Here is a 20,441-nt window from a genome sequence, read left to right on the forward strand (position 1 = left end):
TTTAACATAACCCCACATCTCTGCAGGATATAGTCCCCACTTAGCTCTCCTTGCTGCTCTCCTCTTCTGGTGATTTTACTCCAGCCCACTCTAGCCTTCTTTCACTTCCTCCACAAAGTTTGTTCTTTCTCACTCCAGCCCTAATAAGCTAGTTCTTCAGCATGGGATGTACCTACTTAACATTCAGCTTTCACGTTACTTCTTCACAGAGGCCCCCTGTCTAAGTGACATCTCCCACTGTTATTCTACAGTGTTCTGTTCGTTTCCTTCATAGCAGTTTTTGCAATTTAAAACTGTATTTATTGGTATATTTGCTTAATCTTTCACCTCAAACCATAGTTTGCATGAAAGCAGGCGCTCTTTGTTCACTGTTGTAGTCCTGGTGTCTTAACTAAGTGCCTGGTACGTATTATGTGTTTGATAAATATATGATGAATGAGAAAAGATAGCATGCCACCTTAGGTAAACTATGTAGGTCAAGAACCTTTTCATAGATGTGCTGTGTACCCTGGGAGCAAGGAGGGCTTGTGTTTCCTCTGGTTTAATCTTATTTCTTCAAAATTACTCTCTGAGAAAGGCAACATGTAGTCATTGTAATGCCTAGAGACAGTTTTTGATGATTAGCGTATCCTCTCAGTGATACATTATTTTATGTGCTAAGCTAAACTGGCAGTTGTGGGCAGATTTTATTTAAGCCCTCACAGAGGAATACACCTGCCCGCATTTCTTAGATTAGGGCTCTTGAAAACTATAGGTAAAGTGTTCTCAGTGGCAGTCTTGGCTAAGAAACTTGTCTTCTTTTCAAGAACTCCATTAAAAAAAAAAAAATTAGGGCCCTACAAAGGAAAGATGGTCTAAGTAAGTACATTGCTTACTACTGAGATTGACAATATTGTTTGTGTAAAGATTATTAGCTATTTTAGTCATATAAATATGCCATAATGGTACCACAGTAAGTATATGACATACCTTTTACTCACAAGGCAAAAATGACCACATTTCACAATACTAATGTCTTCATATATGTTTTATAAGATATATAGAACTATTATGATTTGATATTAACAAAGTATTCTACATTTTCTTTGAGACTTTAAGTTTTCTTCATCTTAGACCCTAACTTTTAATTAAATTCTTAATTGTTTTTAAGCTAATGTCAGTAAAATGAGATGCTTGGAATAAAAGTATGAATTGAACCATTTGAAACAGCTTTCAGGCCACTAGGATTTCCCAAAACCCAAGAAAAAAATGTTACTACCAGTTTTAGACCAGATAAATTTCATTTCAAAAGAAAATGTATTTTACACCTGAAACTAACATGATATATATTGTTTAAGTTTCTTTCTTTTTTGGGGGGGAGAGGTGCACCTGTAGCATATAGAAGTTCCCAGGCAGGGGTCAAATTGGAGCTGCAGCTGCAGGCCTATGCCACACCCACAACAAGGCCATATACCAGCCCTGTCTGCTACCTACACCACAGCTCACAGCAACACCAGATCCTTAACCCACTGAGCAAGGCCAGGAATCAAACCCACATCCTCATGGATACTAGTCGGGTTTGTCTCCACTGAGCCACAACAGGAACTCTAAACATGATACATTGTAAATCAAATCAATTTTTTAAAAAGGAAATGTTTGGGGGACTTATATTTCTTAATGTATATAGTAAATGAGGTATTCTTATTTATTTCTAAAGTCTAGGTCCCAAACTTAGAATTCTCCAGTAAACTGGAAAAAAAAAAAAAAAACATGTTGCATGTTTCTTATGCATGTTATAGTATGTTCAGGGCCATGGTGGGGAAGGGGAATGAAACAAGAAAAATGAGAATTCTGGATGCTTAGAAAAGGCCAAGTTTCTGACATCATTATCATCATTATTACTACTACTGTTCTTCCTTTAGCAAAATTTTAATTTGTTTTATTACTCAGTGAATTTTATTACACTTATAGTTGTACAACGATCATCACAATCAAATTTGATACCATTTCCATCCCAAACACCCAGCCCATCCCCCCCCTCAATCTGTCTCATTTGGAAAACGAGTTTTCCAAATTTCATTGACTTGAGAATGTTTTTCAAAGCTGAGTTTTTCAAAGTCTGTGAGTCAGTATCTGTTCTACAAAGAAGTTCATTGTGTCCTTTTTTTAGATTCCACATGTAAGTGATAGCATTTGATGTTGGTGTCTCACTGTCTGACTGACTTCACTTGGCATGATAATTTCTAGGTCCATCCATGTTGCTGCAAATGCTGTTATTTCTTTCCTTTTAATGGCTGAATAATGTTCCATTGTGTATATGTACCACATCTTCTTTATCTGCTCCTCTGTTGATGGATATTTAGGTTGTTTCTATGTCTTGGCTATTCTATAGAGTGCTGCAATGAACATTGGGGTACATGTATCTTTTCGAGTCATGGTTTTCTCTGGATAGATGCCAGGAGTGAGACTGCTAGATCAAATGGTAATTCTATTTTTAGTTTTATAAGGAATCTCCATACTGATTTCCACAGTGGTCACACCAATTTACATTCCCACCAACTGTGTAATAGGGTTCCCTTTTCTCCACACCCTCTCCCACATTTATTGTTTGTAGGCTTTTTGATGATGGCCATTCTGGCCAAAGTGGTACCTCATAGTGGTTTTGATTTGCATCTCTCTAATAATGAGTAATATTGAACATCTTTTCATGTTTTTTGGCCATCTGTATGTCTTCCTTGAGGAATTGTTTGTTTAGATCTTCTGCCCATTTTGGGGGTTTTTTTTTTTTTTTGGTATTGAGCTGCAGGTGTTTATAAATTTTGGAGAGCAAAATTGTTAATTCTTACTGAAATAACTTTAAAGCTTCATCTACTTATTGATATTTGCATACTTAGCAAACATTCATAGCTATTCTCAGGTCAATGAAATTGGGAATTTATAAACATAAGAATTTGTAAATATCTGCTGCCAGGTATGACTAAATAAGTTTCTGAATTTCATAATCCTCTGGTTGCTATTGCGGGTTCTTTCTTGGGTTTATGAATGTAAATCACTGACTCAAGCTAGTGAAAGAATATGAGGAATACTGAAATTCTTGCTGTAGTACTACAGCAATATACCAATATGGTACATTATGGTTTACAGAGGGGTTGGGGAGACTTAAATACAGGGAACTCTGCCATATGTGAAAATTCTTCTGAAGCTAATTGCCAATTTAGAGATTATATTAAATAAATGTGATGGAGTGTATTTTTATGTTTATTTCTTGAAGAGGGAAAGAGCAGCTTTATTTTTCCAGAAAAACATTGACAGCCATTTATTTACAAGGAAAACAAACTACTTGCAAAATTCTAATTGGCCAATGTCTTCTCCCTCTCATTTAATTAAAATCTTTCTCTAACAATACTTGATACTTAGGATAGTGTATAGATTCATTTATTGTACCAAGAAAGACTTGGGTCTGCTATACCTTTCTAGGTGTCAGCCTTTATTGATTATGTATTGTCTCTTACTTATTTAGCAGTCTTGTTTAACACCACTATCATTGGTCAAGGGCAGAGCAGATATACTGTTTACAATCTTTACTTTCTATGCCTGTATCACCATCTGGAGCATTGTATTCTTTTCTGAAAAGAACTTAATATTTACTTAAATAAGTAAAACCTTATCACGCAGAAATTATAACTCAGGTTTTTTGGGGGGTTTTTGGTAGCTTATTGTCTATCATGTAATAAAATAATCCAGGAACATCAGGTTGGAATTGATCTCTATTTGCATCCTACCTTAGAATGCTGCTGCTCTATGGGGGTTAAGTAGAAGACTAAGGATGAATTGGTATCATTGCATACTAGTTATTAAAAAAAACAGAAAATGCCTAGCTAATGGTAAATAGCAGTTGGTTTTGTATATCAAGGACATTATTAGCCGTTAATCCAATAGGAATCTTGAGTTCCTATTCGGATTATTTGAAATTCAGAGCACTATTTTTCAAATAGAATAAGTGGATTTAAGTTCAATAGTGCATCAGTTATGAACTGTTTTAGAAAGCAGCGAATACAGTATAATGATTGAGAGCTTTTTTCTCTTAGGTATTAAATTGTTAATTAAATTGTTCTTTACATCAAACTGTGCCCTCTTAGAGGGTCAGGAAAGCATGTGTTTAACCCGGTGTGTTTATCTCTTTGCTGGGTTTCATGTTTATTGCTTCAGTACTTAATAAATATGCATAATAAGAAGTAAATTGTAGCTACAGCTCTGAACTTACTTTGCTGTGACCTGTAATAGTCTGTTCTACACTCTGTCCTCTTTGTCTTTCAAGCAAGTCACATCACCCAAAACTTATAACCTACTTTACTACAATAGTGCTGACATGTGTTGGGAGCCTAGAAAGAAGATTGAAATTTAACTGGCATTATGGGATCTCAGTTGGTTTAACAGCTTCTCCTACCTTACTTGGTAATGCATGGATAATAATACTGAATAGCATTTGCTCTCCAGAGATTTTGAAGTTGATTGCAACAGAAACATATTGCAGGAAAGAACACAGATACCATAATTAAACAGGTTATGGGAAAGACTAGAAATTACTCTGATAACCTATTAATTGCAAGACCTAAAGCATGTATTTAAATGATACTGTGGAAAATAATCTTCCTAGTTCAAAAACTAATGGTAAGCTCCATCATAAGTAGTTATGTATATGAGCATTAAATCTTATAATACTCATTATCTTATCTCTTTTCTTAAAAACTGTGTTTATTTTCTGGACATAAGCTATCTGATACACAGGCATACCTCAGAGATAGTGGGTTCAGTTCTAGACCACTGCAATAATGTGATTATTGTGACAAAACAAGGCATACAAATGTTTTGGATTCCCAGTGCATATAAAAGTCATTTTATACTATACTGTAGACTATTAATGCAATAGCATTATGTCTAAAAAATAATACATACTTTAATTAGAAAATACTTCATTGCTAAAAAATGCCAACCACCGTCTGAGCCTTCAGAAAGTTATAATCTTTTCGCAGTAGTAACATCAAAGATCACTGATCACAGACGGCCATAACAAATATAATAATAATGAAAAAATTGAAATATTGCAAGAATTACCAAAATGTGATACAGAGACATGAAGTGAGCAAATGCTGTTGGAAAAAAATGGCGCTGATAGACTTGATTGACTCAAGACTGCCACAAACCATCAATTTGTGTTAAAAAAAAAAAGTATCTGCAAATCACAATAAAGCAAAGTGCAATAAAACAAGGTATGCCTATAGTTGTTGTTCTTTTATTTACTTAAAGAGAAGGTCAGCACTGCATTTTTTTCACCAGCATTTATTATCTATGTATAATAATCTCATTAGCAAGTCAGCTGAAACTTATTCCCTGAAGGGGTAAATTTGTAAGCTGTTTCATGCGAGAACAAATAAAGGGTACCAAAGATGTGAATTCAGTGTAGAGAGATTTAGTTTTTTTAATGTATTGTTTTCTGTTAAATTTTTTTGTTCCAGTTCATTTAAACACGTCAAGATTCCTTTTCCTAATCCCAGAACTGGTTTAAAGGTGGTCATTCACTACCAGGCCAGGTTTTATTGTTTATTCTAACAATAAAATAACATGTCCTTACTGGAAGACATTCAAACTTTAAACATTCAAAGCAAGCATAAATTTATACTTTCAAACAGAATTTTAAAAAGAGTAAAAATCACCTGAAGATAGCAGGTAGCCTCTTGAATGATTTTAAACAAGGAGTGATATGCATAATTAGATTTGTATTTTAGAATGATCAGTGGCAGCTGTGTAGAAACAGATTGGAGGCAGGAAGCACAGGCAGGAGGCTGCTGGAGTACTCAGGCCAAGAAAAAATAAAGGCTTTAACTGAGACAGGAACACAGAAGAGGAGAATCTACTAGGTTTGGTAAGGGATTGAATGAGGTGAGGGCAGAGGAAATGCTGAAAAGGACTCCCAGGCTTTTAGCCTGAGGGACAGAGTAAACTTCCCTGAACTGACCTAGAATGATCATGGGAAATGGAGCAGACTTTGAGGAAAAGGCCGTGGATTCATTTTGATTCATTGATTGATTTGTCTTTTTAGGATCACGCCCACGGCACATGGAAGTTCCCAGGCTAGGGGTTAAATCGGAACTGCAGCTGCACACCTACACCACAGCTACAGCAACACCAGATCTGAGCCACATCTGTGATCTACACCACAGCTTGCAGCAATGCCAAATCCTTAACCCCCTGCAAGGCCAGGGATCTAACCTGCGTCCTTAAGGATACTAGCCGGGTTTGTTACCGCTGAGCTACAACGGGAACTCCTTGATTCAGTTTTATATGTGTAAAGTGTGAATTGCTTCTGGCACATCAAAGAAGATAATCTTTGCCATTTGAGATAGAGGCCTGAAATTTGAGAGTTGGTTTTAGATGTCATCAGTATCAAGTGGGTTGTTAAAACATTGAGGCTGAGAGAGATCACTAGGGAAACATATATATAGAGAGAAGAGGGCCATAATCTGAAGAAATGGCTAAAGAGATGGGAGAAAAAAACAAGAACATGGTAAGTAGGAAGTAATGCAAGAAGAGTTTGAAGAGGGAGTGTCATTTAAGCATCAAATGCAAGCTGAAGGTTAAAAAGTGTTCACTGAGGAGTTCCCATCGTGGCGCAGTGGTTGATGAATCCGACTAGGAACCATGAGGTTGCGGGTTCTATCCCTGGCCTCACTCAGTGGGTTAAGGATCTGGTGTTGCTGTAAACTGTGGTGTAGGTTGCAGACGCGGCTCTGATACCACGCTGCTGTGGCTCTGGTGTAGGCCAGTGGCTACAGCTCCGATTTGACCCCTAGCCTGGGAACCTCCATATGATGCAGGAGCGGCCCCAGAAAAGCCAAAAAGCCAAAAAAAAAAAAGTGTGCACTGAAATTAATGTAGAGATTACTGGTGTCTGAGAATAGTCAGTAGAGTGAGTTAAGGATAGAAACCAGATTACTATGTGTTTCAGATTGAGTGGGTAGCAGCAGTGACTAGTCTTTGAGGTAGTTTGGTTATAAAGAAAAGGAATGAATGGACAGTTGCTTAGAAAGGAAGATAGAATTTAATGGAGGGTTTTATTTTGAGTTTTGTTTCTTTTTTAGGCATAGAGTATATTTATAGCCGAAGGGGAGAAAAAAGTCGTTGTTAAAAAGAGGTCAAAACAGTGGTAAGAGAACCAAAATACTTAAAGAGGCTAAAAGGATATCCAGAGCGTGGTGTCATGGAGAAGACAGATACTTAACATTAAAAAATTACAGCATACAGTGATATGATTCCTGATAATAGGGTGTAAGTGCCAAATGTTAGAGGGCCAGTAGCTCCAGAGGAGCTGAAGAAAGTTCTATAGTCTGATGTCAAATGCCAAACTAAGTCAGATATCCTCCATTTGGTTTTCTTTGTAAATCAATGCATCATTTAGAAGTGTGCAGGATAAGCTTTCGCTTCATTATTGCTGATGATTATTGCTGATTTGTAGATGAGATTTCCCTGGTTCAGCCTAATAGATGACCTACACTCTCTTCAGGCATTTAATCCATCCGTGTTTCTATACCAACTCCATAAAACCAACTTCATAGCACCTTTTCTCTTGGAGAGCACGACCATGCAGGAATTTCTCCATCAGATTATAGCAAAGCATTACTATTAGAAAGTTCTCCTTCTCATTGTTTCCTTATATTCTGCCTCAAAATTCCCCCAGAGTCATTAAATAAATACATTTATTTTGCATAATTCAGGTTGCAGATAATTTATCTGTAGATTTTTTTTTTTTTTTTTTGCTTTTTAGGGCTGCACCCACAGCATATGAAGGTTCCCAGGCTGGGGGATCGAATCGGAGCCATAGCTGCTGGCCTTCACCACAGCTACAGCAACATGGGACCCAAGCAGCATCTGTACCCTTTGCCTCAGCTCATGGCAACGCCAGATCCTTAACCTACTGAGTGAGGCCAAGGATCGAACCCGCAACCTCATGATTCCTAGTCGAATTTGTTTCTGCTGCACCACAACGGGAACTCCAATCTGTAGATAATCTTGAGTCTGTTGATTACTGTTCTATTCTGTGTAATAAAGGGCAAAACGGTAAAAATATGATGTTGTAGTAACAAAAGGGCAATCATAGGTATGAAATAATTGTATCAGCAAAGTGTTCGTGTTGACTTTTTAAATAGAAGGCCTGAATATTATGAATACTACTAAAACATACATCATCTTGAGTATGAGAAAACTCTTATTCTAGTTTTACATTTAGCTCCTAAAGTTTGACTCTGTAGAGGCTGTTAAATGCCTTGAAATATACAACCCCATGAATTATTTGTTTAGTTGGCTCTTTGAAGTTAAGGAAGTGCTTTAATGTTCCTTCATCAAGTCCAATATGATTCATTGCTTTAGGCATAACCAGTGCTGTCCATACATTCATCTTTATTCCCAATGTACAGGTCAAAATAATCACTACCGCCTTGACTTATTTTTTGTCTAAGAAATACACTTCTCATCTTCTGTCTAAACACCGAGTGGTAAACATTCTCTAAATCCAAGTGAGCTAAGTATCTTTCATGAGGAACTGGTATTCCACTGTGTTAAGCATTGAGAGATATCCCTTCCTGCTCTCATGAGCACACAGATGTCGCCAGCTATATACTGTACATATTGACGTACATTTAACATTGATATTTTGAGTAAAAATCTACAAGCTGGTCATCTACTCAGGTTGAAACATAACTTTAGAGTACTTTGGTTGAAAGAGTAAAGTTCAACAGAGGTGTGGGGAAAGAGGTAAATGAAAGAAATATGGACCAATAAAAATACAGAAATCCTAGAATTTTTAGAGCTGAAAGGAATCTCAGCTGTCATCAGATAAGCCTTGAGATAACTGAAGAGAGATGATTTAGAAAGGGAAGAATACTCATTCTATATGTCCCCAAAAGAATAGGAAGAAAAATCTAAGGATGGAAGCTCCATGGGCACAGGTTTGGAGTTCATTATAAAGAAAAACCTTCTAATGGCCAGAGTTAATTTAGAAATGGGAGTAGACATTTTCAAGAGAGATTCAGGTTGGGAGCTGAGCCTTGGATGTGTAGTTGGATTCCAGTGACCTTTGTGAGATCTTCCAGTCCTTGAATTCTTAGCTAAACCACTGATCAGTGTTTCTTTTTTTAAAATTATGGTATGTATGGTAAAGTGCACAGATCTTAAATGTACAAGTCCATGAATGTTTATGTATATATGCACCTGTTAATATTTCCAGCACCTTCAGGAGGCTTTCCAGTCAGTATCTTCTCTCCCCCTATCATTGATAACTACTATTTGATTTCTGCCACCAAAGAACAGTTTTACCTGTACCTAAATATCACATAAAGGGATTCACAAAATATTTACTTTTGTGGGCCTAGCTTCTTCGCTCATCATTATGCCTGTGAGGTTCATCCATGCTACATATAACAGTAGTTCAGTCTTGTATTCCACTGATGTTGTTGTGGGAATATATCATAATGAAGCCCACTGCTGATGGACATGTAGATTGGTTCCACTTTGAGACTGTTATTAATGCTGGTGCTGTGAACAATCTTTACACATCTTTGGGCATCTGCACTCATATCTCTAGGACATGTTACTAGGAATGGATTGCTGGTTCATAGGATAGGTTTATTTTAGCAGTTATTGCCAAGCAATTTTCCAAAATGTGCACATTTAAATTACCACTAGCTCCTGCTGTATAGCACTGGGAACTATATCTAGTCACTTATGATGCAGCATGATGGAGGATATTATGAGGAAAAGAATGTATATATGTATGTGTGACTGGGTCACTTTGCTGTACAGTAGAAAACTGACAGAACACTAAATCAAGTATAATGGAAAAAATAAAAATCATTTTAAAAAATAAACAAATTACCACTAGCAACATGTGAGAATTTCAGGTCCTACTTGTCCCTGACACTATGTATTGTTAGTCTTTTTTATTTTAGCTGTTGAATATGTTGTGGTATATCTTTTTCTATGGTTATTGATTATTTGGATAGTCTCTTTTAGGAAATGCTTATGTATTTTAGCCTTTTTAAAAAGTTGGGTCATTTATCTTTATCTCTCTGATTTGAGTTCCTTATATATTCTGAAAATGAGTCTTTAAGGGATTTATGTATTATAAATATAATTTACTGGAGTTCCTGTCTTGGCGCAGTGGAAACAAATCCAACTAGGAACCATGAGGTTGCGGGTTCGATCCCTGGCCTCGCTCAGTGGGTTAAGGATCCGGTGTTGCTGTGAGCTGTGGTGTAGGTCGTAGACACAGCTCAGATCCTATGTTGCTGTGGCTGTGGCATAGGCCAGCGGCTTCAACTCCGATTCAATCCCTAGCCTGGGAACTTACATATGCCATGTGTGCGGCCCTAAAAAGCAATAAATAAATAAAATTTCCCAGTCTCTGGCTTACTTTTTCACTCTCTTAACATGGGCTTTTGGTGAACAGACATTCTTAATTTTAGTTAACTTCATTTTATCATTTTTTTCTTGTAGTTAGTGCTTTCTGTTTCCTCTTCTAGAAGTCTTTGCCTAACCCAAGGTCATGAAGACATTTAGACCAGTAATTGAATTGTAATGCTAAATCAGATCATGGTAAACTTCCATTCACTCATACACCAAAAAAAGAAATAAATGCATAGAAATGTACTATTTTCTCCCATAATTTAATTCTTTTTTTTTTTTTTTGCTTTTTAGGGCCACACCCGTGGCATATGTAAGCTCCCAGGCCAAGGGGTCAAATCAGAGCTATAGCTGCCAACCTACGCCAGAGCCACAGCAATGCGGGATCCAAGCTGCATCTGCAACCTGCACCATACTCACAGCAATGCCAGATCCCCAATTCACTGGACGAGGCCAGGGATCGAACCTGTATCCTCATGGATATTAGTCCGATTCATTTCCACTGTACCACAATGGGAACTCCCCTGTAATTTAATTCTTAAGCATTAACTGGGAATTCAACATTAGCTGTGAATAGGTAAATAATCAGGATGATACTAAATCTGAAATTTACTGTCAGGATAGACTTGTTTATTGCCATTGTAACAAAACCACTGCAAAAACCTCAGTGGCTTTTGTTTACCCTCATACTACTTGTCCAAAGTAGATCAACAGGGGGCTATGCTATTTTTGTTCACCTAAGCAGCAGGCTGATGTAAACGCCATTAAAATTTATACTTTGAGGAGTTCCTGTTGTGGCTCAGCGGGTTACAAATGCAACCAGCCTCCATGAGGATGGAGGTTCAATCCTTGGCCTCCTTCAGTGGGTTAAGGATCTGGTGTTGACATGAGGTGTGGTGTAGGTCAAAGACACAGCTGGGATCCCACGTTGCTGTGGCTGTGGCATAGGCTGACAGGTGCAGCTCTTCTGATTCAACCCCTAGCCTGGGAACTTCCATATGCCATGGGTGTGGCCCTAAAAGCAAAAAATTTTTAAAAATAAATATATATACTTTCATGATCACTGTAATGGAGGAGAACACAGAAATTGCTTTTGGACTCAAACTTTCTGCCCAGAAGTTGACCTTATGAGTTGACCCTATGAGTTCCATCAATGTTGCCTAATTCAGATGTTGTGAGGAAGTGTAATCTTACCATGTTCCTGAAAGGAGAATGAAAAATATTTATAAAGGGAGTTCCCGACATGGCTCAGTGGTTAACGAATCCAACTAGGAACTATGAGGTTGCAGGTTCGATCCCTGGCCTCGCTCCAGTGAGTTAAGGATCTGGCATTGCTGTGAGCTGTGGTGTAGGCTGCAGACATGGCTCAGATCCCACGTTGCTGTGGCTGTGGCGTAGGCCAGCGGCTACAGCTCGGATTCAACCCCTAGTCTGGGAACCTTCATATGCCGCGGGAGTGGCCCAAGAAATGGTAAAAAGACAAAAAAAAAAATTTATAAATAGCCACAATTATGAGTATCACAGTAAACTTGGGCAAGTTACTTAACCTCTCTATGGCAGTTTGTTCACTATAAAAGAGACTAATGATAGTATCTATCTCATGTGGTGGTGTGAGGATTAAATGGTGTAATACATGTAAACTCTTAGAACAGTGTCTGATACTTAGTAAACACTCTATATATGTTTGCTACTGTTACTGCTGTCATTGTTATTAGGTTCTTACTATGTGATAGACACCATACTACCTGCTTTACATGGATTGATTCTTCAAGTAATTCATTCCTATAGTAGCTACTGTTACTATCCTCATTTACAGATAAGAAAACTTAGGTTCAGAAATATTAAATGACTTGTGGAAGTTCTAAAACAAAGAAATAAAAGATGGGATTTGAACTCAAGTAGTCTGATTTCAGAGCCTTCATTATTAACCATGAATCCGTCTCAGATAGCAAATAAATACAAGCAGAAGAATTCAGAAATGCATGTTGTGTTTAGAGAACTTTGTGTATGTACATGTATGTTTGTGATTAACAGTTTATATTTAATTTTTAATGTATTTCTATTTTTTACTAGTTCATAAAATTGCTTCTAATTCATACCATTTAAAGGTACTGTTTCATGGTGTTCTTTCATGGTCCAACATGTAAACAAATTTAGATTGATCTTGTTCTTCATTAACAGATGAAGAAATGGGCCAGAATAGTTTAGTGATCCCAGAAGACACAGCTAGTTGGTGGCATAGCCTGAACTCAGAATCACACTTCTATAGCATGTAACCCTTTATCAAAAATTCGAGGTGTTCCCATTGTGGCGCAGTGGAAACTAATCCAACTAGTAACCGTGAGCATGCAGGTTCCCATCCCTGGCCCTGATCAGTGGGTTAAGGATCTGGTGTTGCAGTGAGCTGTGGTGCAGGTCGCAGATGTGGCTCGGATACTACGTTTCTGTGGCTGTGGTGTAGGCCGGCAGCTGCAGCTCTGATTCGACCTCCAGCCTGAGAACCTCCATATGCTGCGGGTGTGGGCCTACAAAGAAAACAAAATTTTTTGAGGTGCTTTGGTTCTTCTTTCCTCCAAATGTGAGTGAATTGGGTTGTAGAAAACTGTAATTGTGCATCCATCCCCATAGCTCACATGGATACATCTTGATTTTAAGTTACCAATTTTGTCTTTTAAATATCCTAATGTTACTAAACACCAAGAGTCAAATTAGATATTTGGAGAGACTCTGTAATAAGAATAAATGCCTTCTGGAGTTCCCGTTGTGGCGCAGAGGAAACGAATCCAACTAGGAACCATGAGGTTACAGGTTCGATCCCTGGCCTTGCTCAGTAGGTTAAGGATCCAGTGTTGCTGTGAGCTGTGGTGTAGGTCGAAGACTCGGATCTGGTGTTGCTGTGGCTCTGGCGTAGGCCGGCAGCAACAGCTCCGATTAGACCCCTAGCCTGGGAACCTTCATATGCTGTAGGTGCGGCCCTAAAAAGTCAAAAGACAAAAAAAAAAAAAAAAAAGAATAAATGCCTCCTTAGAAAGATGCTTCTCTGGAAAAACCCTGTAGTGATGAGGTTTTTCATGCAAGCCAGATTTGGAGTCAAATTTCTGAAGAAAAGGGGATAACAGTGTTGTTAGAGATGGATCAAATATATTTGAGGTATGTTTCCAGATATACTGGGAAGAAGTAAAATGACAGCTTACTCCTCAAAAGCTTGTTACTTTTCCTAACAGTGACATGAGAATGTACATTTATCAACCTCAGATGTATTGTTATTTTCAGAATTAAACCTCTTAAGGAAATGCAAAGGCATAATAAGTTTGTGGTCCTGGTCTGTTTTCCCCCGAAGTAAATGCCATTTTTGTATGATAATTGCAGTGTACTGTCATGTAATTTTATCTGGAAGGTTAACAGGATATAAATTGAGTTAACCATACAGTTCTAGGCAATAATAGGAATTACTCATTCTATTGCTATAAAGAAGTAGGAAGTCACAGCACTTCTTTTTCTCTCAGTATCAAAAGTTGTCAAGTAGGAAAGACATCAGGAAGATGAACCTAACTTTTGCTATGTGGTAATGGACTCATAGGAAAAGACATTACTGCTGTGAGAGTACATGATTCTTTCTCCTAGTCTCCTATAGTTTCAGACATTCATTTTAGCATTAAAATAAACACTGTTTTATAAAATTGAATGCAGAATTTAAATGAAATTTTTAATATAAAATGCTAAGTTTATAAACTGCTTTCATACTCTTCCTGCTAGACATGTTTACTCTTCTCTGCCCTGAAGGGCTAATTCTGATTTGAGAGGGAGAGAGAATGAATATATCACTGGAAATTATTTCTAAGACTCCTTTCAGCAATAAGCTAGTACATTTTATGGAGAGGAGAGTGGGAAGAGTCATCAAAGGGAATGTTAACTCTAATATGTAGTCAAAAAATTTAAAAAGAAAGTGTATTGTGTGTGAAATTAAAATTTAATTTTAAAAAGTCTGTGATATTTTAATAGTACTTTCCCCTTTCTTTAAAGTGACACAACAATATTACTGAACTTTGGGAGTGAGAACAAAGACTGGAAAGTAATAACTCATCATTTCACCATCCTAACATTATTACTTTGAGCATTTTGGTTGTTTCCTTCCAATCTTTTTTCTTATGTGTCTGTTCTTTTGATATAACTATAATCCGCATAATATTCTTTAGCATAAATATTTCATTGAAAACTTTTGTAACATAATTAGCAAAAATAGTTATCACATTCTTTTATTTTTGCAGAGCACATAAAGAAATAGTTATTTGATCCTCACAATATCTTTTTGAGTTAAATAGAGAAGGTATTATTAGCACCATTTAACATATGAAGGTATGGAAAACAGTCACATAATGCCTCTACTTGGTACTATAGTGGGTTTCTGTTCTCTGCAGAAGTACTTGCTAACCACAGCCAAGTGGGTGCATTTAATGTGGAAAGAAGAGCAAAACAAATCCTTCAGCAAATTCCTATTCCCTGGGATGTTGCTGTGACTTACTGGATTAAGTAGGCTTTTGAACAGCAATAGGCAACTCTGGAAATACAAATTTTGTCAGATTTTAGTAAATACACTCAACACCAATCATCTTGAGGTGATTTAATTAGTCTAGTCACTCCTCAGTTAGTTACTGCTGATACAGTTTTAAACTTGTTTTTGTTTCACCTGGAAACAAAATCAGTAGCTTGTAAACTGCTAAGATAACATCTAAGCACTTGATCTGGATTCCTCTGTAGGGTGACAGCCTAGAGGCTCTGTGTACAGGAAGGATGAAGCCTTATCATATTGGGAAGGGTATGTAAAGGAAAAATGTTCCTGGGAAACTGGTCTTCTAGAGTTTTAAATGTGTCAAGTTTGAACTGTGCGGCTATTTTTTTTAACTTTCTGAAGTCATAAGCATTATCAGCTTTTGGATTCGAAAGCAAATATAGCAGAATAATTTTGAGTTTCTCTCATTTAAACTGTTCTGTTAAACTCAACTGTACCTATTTGTTTTGTAGGGAAAAGTGTGAATTTCAAAAGCAAAATATAGTAAAAGAATTCTGGGTTTCTTTCATTTGAACTTTGATGTTAAACTGAAACTGTACCTATTTGTTTTGTAAGGAAAATTGTGAATTTCAAAAGCAAAATATAGCAAAGTCTAAGTTTTAAATTTTCTTTCCATTTAAACTGTTCTGTTAAACTGCAACTGTGCCAATTTGTTTTGTGAGGAAAACTGTGAATTTCATTTTATTGTTCAAAGTGGTAAAGACTATTGATGGTTTTGCCTCCCTGCAGCTAAAGGGTTTTTTTGGTTTGGTTTGTTGTTGTCTTCAACTTTTGGCTGAAGAAAACGTCCCCACTACCTAGAGTTCTGTTTTTCTTTTAGGAATTCTTTGTAGAAAGAGAACTTAATTTGTATCAAATTAATTGATTGATTAAAATGAAGTTGATTAAAATGAAGAACACTTTGATGGGATCTATTTCCTTTTATTACACTATAGCTTTTATAAGTGATCTCTGACTTTCCTTAAAACATCATCATTTACTTTTTAGTATTCATCAGCTTTGAAAGGGTAAAAGATTTGGGAATTATTGACTGTAACAGAAAAGAACATTCTTTCCATCTCTTCTTTGCAGTGTTGCTTCACAGCTGCAAGTTTGAGCTGAAGAAAGCAGTGTCAAACGTAGGAAAATAGAGGAACCTTGTAAGGACCCTTGCCCTAGAACTGTTAACTAGGAAGTTTTTGTTTGGGTCCTCTTTCTCATATATAGACTTCCTCAGACTCCAGACTTGAATCATTTTGTTTTGGAGGTAGAAAGGAATCCTGTCTGCCTCCTTGATATGAATCTGGATTCCAAACATGTAAGTACCCTGAGCTAAGTGTTCCCTCTCAGGTTTTCCTCAGTTGGTATTTTCTGTTTCCTTCAGATCTTGAATGCTCTGTGAACTTATCACACTACTAAGAAGTTACCTTAGTTGGTCGCCCCATCTATTCATCTGTGTTGCTTCCCTGTTTTTCTTATATTAAATAAATAGCTTTACACACATGAGCTACTACAGCCCTTGCATTTTTTCCCACTGGTTTGCCCTTCTTCGCCCCACTAGATTATGAACTGTAAAAGGACAAAATTTCTTGTTAATCTTATTTACTTCTATGTCTTTGATGCCTAACACAGTGAACATATAATAAACTGTGAAAAGCATTGCTTTTTCAGCTTTTTTAAAACTCATTTCCCTTTTTTTTTTTTAAAAGCCTACACCACAGCTACAGCAATGCAGGATCTGAGCCACAGCTTGTTGTAACGCTGGATCCTTAACTCACTGAGCGAGGCCAGGGATCGAACCCATATCCTCACAGATACTGTGTTGGGTTCCTAACTTGCTGAGCCACAAGAGGAATGCCTCATTTCCCTCTTGGTAAACACAAAAATCCTCTATTCTTTTTTTTTGTTTTTTTGCTTTTTAGGGCCTAACCTGAGGCATATGGAGGTTCCCAGGACTAGGGGTTGAATTAGAGCTGCCTACACCAGAGCCATAGCAACGCAGGATCCAAGCCTCATCTGTGACCTACACCACAGCTCATGGCAATGCTGGATCCTTAACCCACTGAGCGAGGCCAGGGATCAAACCTGCATGCTCATGGATCCTAGTCGGGTTCGTAAACCACTGAGCCACAAAGGGAACTCCAAAATTCCTCTATTCTGATATAGCCTTTGTGAGAATCACCAAGAAGTGAGTGAAAAAATATACACATGTATCTTTACCAAACAAGAACCTTAACTCTCTGTATTTTGTACAATTAATTACTTCTGTTTTCTAAATATAAAATAAGATTATAACATTGAATATTATTGAAAATACCTTTTCAAATATCATATGGCCTCCTAGGTGGAATATTAACTGTCTTGGCCTTCCCTTCTCCCACCTACCTCCTCTCTCAACCCTCCACCTCTGCCTCATACACGCCTAACTTTACTATTTCATAGTACCCCAGTGTCCCAGGAAATTTTTTGGGGAAGTACCCATACCAAGGAAGTAATGCCAAGTTTTATTAGATTACTTTAAGTTCTGGCACTGGTGCAGAAGTTTTTTACTTCTGCAGTTATCTCTTTGTTTACTAATAATAAAAGCAGTGCTTGAGTAGGCTGTGCAGGAAGGGCAACTTGGATACCAACAGGCACCATGAAAAAGCCAAATATGTGGACTATGACCTCAAAAGGCAACACCCTACTTGTAAAATGACAAACTTGCTTTGGCAGAGGAAAATGTTTTTTATTTTCTCTGTGTTATCACTGTGCTTTAACCTGATATAAAACACTATTTCTAGATGTTTGGGGTTGTTTTTTTTCCCAGAACACATTTTGTGTTCTAATGGTAACAAATCTCCATCAAGGTTCCATTGACTGAGGAAAAAAAAAAAAAAAAATGCATGTACAGGGATCAGACTATCCAGAAAGAAATGTAAACTGTGCCCAGTTTCTTTTGATCTGGTACATCTATATTTTTTAGAAAATGCCTATCTCAAAAGTTTGCAAAACTCTTACTTGAAAAAAATCATAAACAACAATAGAAGATTTATGATTGTTTTAACCCTGGCCTCTTCCCTCTTCTCACTGTTGTCTAAGAGCAGTGTCTCTAGACCAAGGAGAATAACAGTCTATAAAATTCTGTGAAGTACAGCTACACACCACTTGACACCAAGCACAATCTTAGTCGCACAGTAAAAGAGCTCAACAAATGTTGGTTGTTGAAATATAAATTCTCTGAGCAAATGCCTTAAAAGGAGGCTGGATTATTGCCTTTATGGCCCCTCAAAACCACTAGATTTAACTTCAAAGACGTTGCAAGTAATATATTGTCAGTATAGCCTACCCTTTATGACTAAACAGGTTATAAGACTACAGTTAAAATATATGCAGGTCACAGGTAGATTCTATTCCTGGGTTTTGTTTTTTATTTTTCCAGTTATTTTGAACTGAGAAATTGGCTCTACCTTCAAAATGTATCAAGCCATCTGACCACTCATCATCTCCATTAGTACCACTGTAATCAGTCCCTCATCATCTTTCAGATGGATTACTGCAGTAGATTCCTAAGTGGTCTCCTTCTTCTTGCCCTTGACCCTCTCCACTCTTCATTCTTTCCTCAAAACCACAGCCAGAATGATCCTATAAAAATAGTTGATTTCGTGCCTTATCTACTCAGAACTTTCTAGTGGTGTCTCACTGCAAAGTAAAGCCACTCTTTACTGTGACTCTCAAGCCTTATATGGTCTGGTCCCCTACTACAGTCAGCCTACTGTCTTTGCCCCTAGTTCAATCCAGCCTGATGGCAACTGGCTGCCTCCCTCAGTCATACCAAGTGTACTTTGCATTAGTTGTCCCCCCACCCCACACCCACCTGGACCAGTTTGTCCTCACACAGCTTTCTCCTTCATCTCCTTCAGGTCTCTCCCCTAAAGTTACCTCAGTGAAGCCTTTCCTGGCCTCTGTTTAAAATTCCAGACACCCTCTTCCCTTGAACTTTTCCTGGCCTCTTTCTTTGCTCTCTCTTTTTTTTTTTCTTTGTACTTATCACAGTGTAACATTATTCATTTTACTTATTTTATCTTGATTTTTGTCTGTGTCCCATTACATTGAGCTCTATGAGGATGGGGACTTTTGCCTGTTTTGATTTCTGCTGTATCCCCAGAACATATAAAATGCCTCAGTAAATACTTGTTACGTGAATGAATCAGTTTCTCTATTATTTAGCTCCTAGACTAGCCTACTACATTTTTTTATGCTAACAGTAGTCATAGGAGCCTGCGCTCTAAATGCTAGGAATTAGCCACATTTTCTGCCTGCTCCATCCAGCACCCAACCAAACGCATACCTCCGTGCTCTTAGGTACTGAAACAGCCCCAAGATGTAAACTCTAATTATCTCCCCCATCCTACCCACCCTCCCTAAAAAGTAAGTACTTAATTATTCTCAAATTACCTACCCTTATCTGTGCCCCCTCATCTCCACATCAAAACCTACAGGGAGAGAGTTCTTTACTTAATTTCACTTAACTGAACCCCAGCTAACCGCCTGGTGGGACTAGCCAGTGTTCTTATTCCCTGTGTAAAACATATTGATTAATGCCTACAGCCTACTGAATGCTCTTAGCTAAATGTTCACAGCTGGGAGACAGTTCTGTAGTAAGCCTTTTTTGTGCTTTCACTTACTCCAGTTAAATTATATGCATATCAGGAGTTTCCATCATGGCTCAGCGGTTAACCAACCTGACTAGCATCCATGAAGACAAAGGTTCGATCCCTGGCCTTGCTCAGTGGGTTAAGGATCTGGTATTGCTGTGAGCTGTGGTGTAGGCCACAGACGTGGCTCAGATGGTGCGTGGCTGTGGCTGTGGCGTAGGCCAGCAGCTTCGGCTCCCATTCGACCCCTAGTCTGGGAACCTCCATATGCTGCAAGTACAGCCCTAAAAAAGACCCCAAAAAATTGTGTGCATATCAAAATCTGCTTATTCTTCAATTCAAGTCTATCTTACAGTTAGTTGTATAATTATCATATATTAAGTTTTAAATTAATAAACTTTAATTTTTTAGATCAGTTTTACGTTCACAGCAAAATTAAGCAGAAAGTACAGAGTTCCTATATATCCCATGTCCCCGTATGTGCACAACCTCCCACACAATCAACATTCCCCACCTGAGTGGTACGTTGTTACAGTCAGTGAGCCTACGCTGACACATAATCATCACGTAAATCCGTATCAGGGATCACTCTTGGTGTTGTACCTTCTATGGGCATTGGCAAATGTATGACATATGTCTAATCATCACACAGAATAGTTTCACAGCCCTAAAAATCCTGTTTCGCCTTTGCACTCCTGCCTCTCCCTTAACTCCGGCCTGCCACTCATCTTTTTACTGTCTCCGTAGTTTTACTTTATCTAGAATGTCATGTGATTGGAATCGTACACTGTGTAGCCTTTTCACATTGGCTTCCTTCACTT

The 20,441-nt window shown here is 37.7% G+C and overlaps 1 protein-coding gene across 3 annotated transcripts in view; it reads left to right on the forward strand.

Moving 5' to 3' along the window:
- HMG20A (high mobility group 20A) overlaps nucleotides 1-20,441 on the forward strand; it is a 64,899-nt gene that overhangs the window by 10,893 nt on the left and 33,565 nt on the right. The window contains exon 2 of one of the 3 annotated variants that reach the window (XM_047795333.1): nucleotides 16,076-16,301. The exons of the other annotated variants lie outside the window; for them this stretch is intronic. The gene's annotated coding sequence lies outside the window, so the exon portion shown is untranslated. The remainder of the gene's footprint in view (nucleotides 1-16,075; nucleotides 16,302-20,441) is intronic. 3 annotated transcript variants of the gene reach the window in all.

Source organism: Phacochoerus africanus, chromosome 9 (assembly GCF_016906955.1).
Source record: "Phacochoerus africanus isolate WHEZ1 chromosome 9, ROS_Pafr_v1, whole genome shotgun sequence".
In the NCBI taxonomy this organism is placed as follows: domain Eukaryota; kingdom Metazoa; phylum Chordata; class Mammalia; order Artiodactyla; family Suidae; genus Phacochoerus; species Phacochoerus africanus.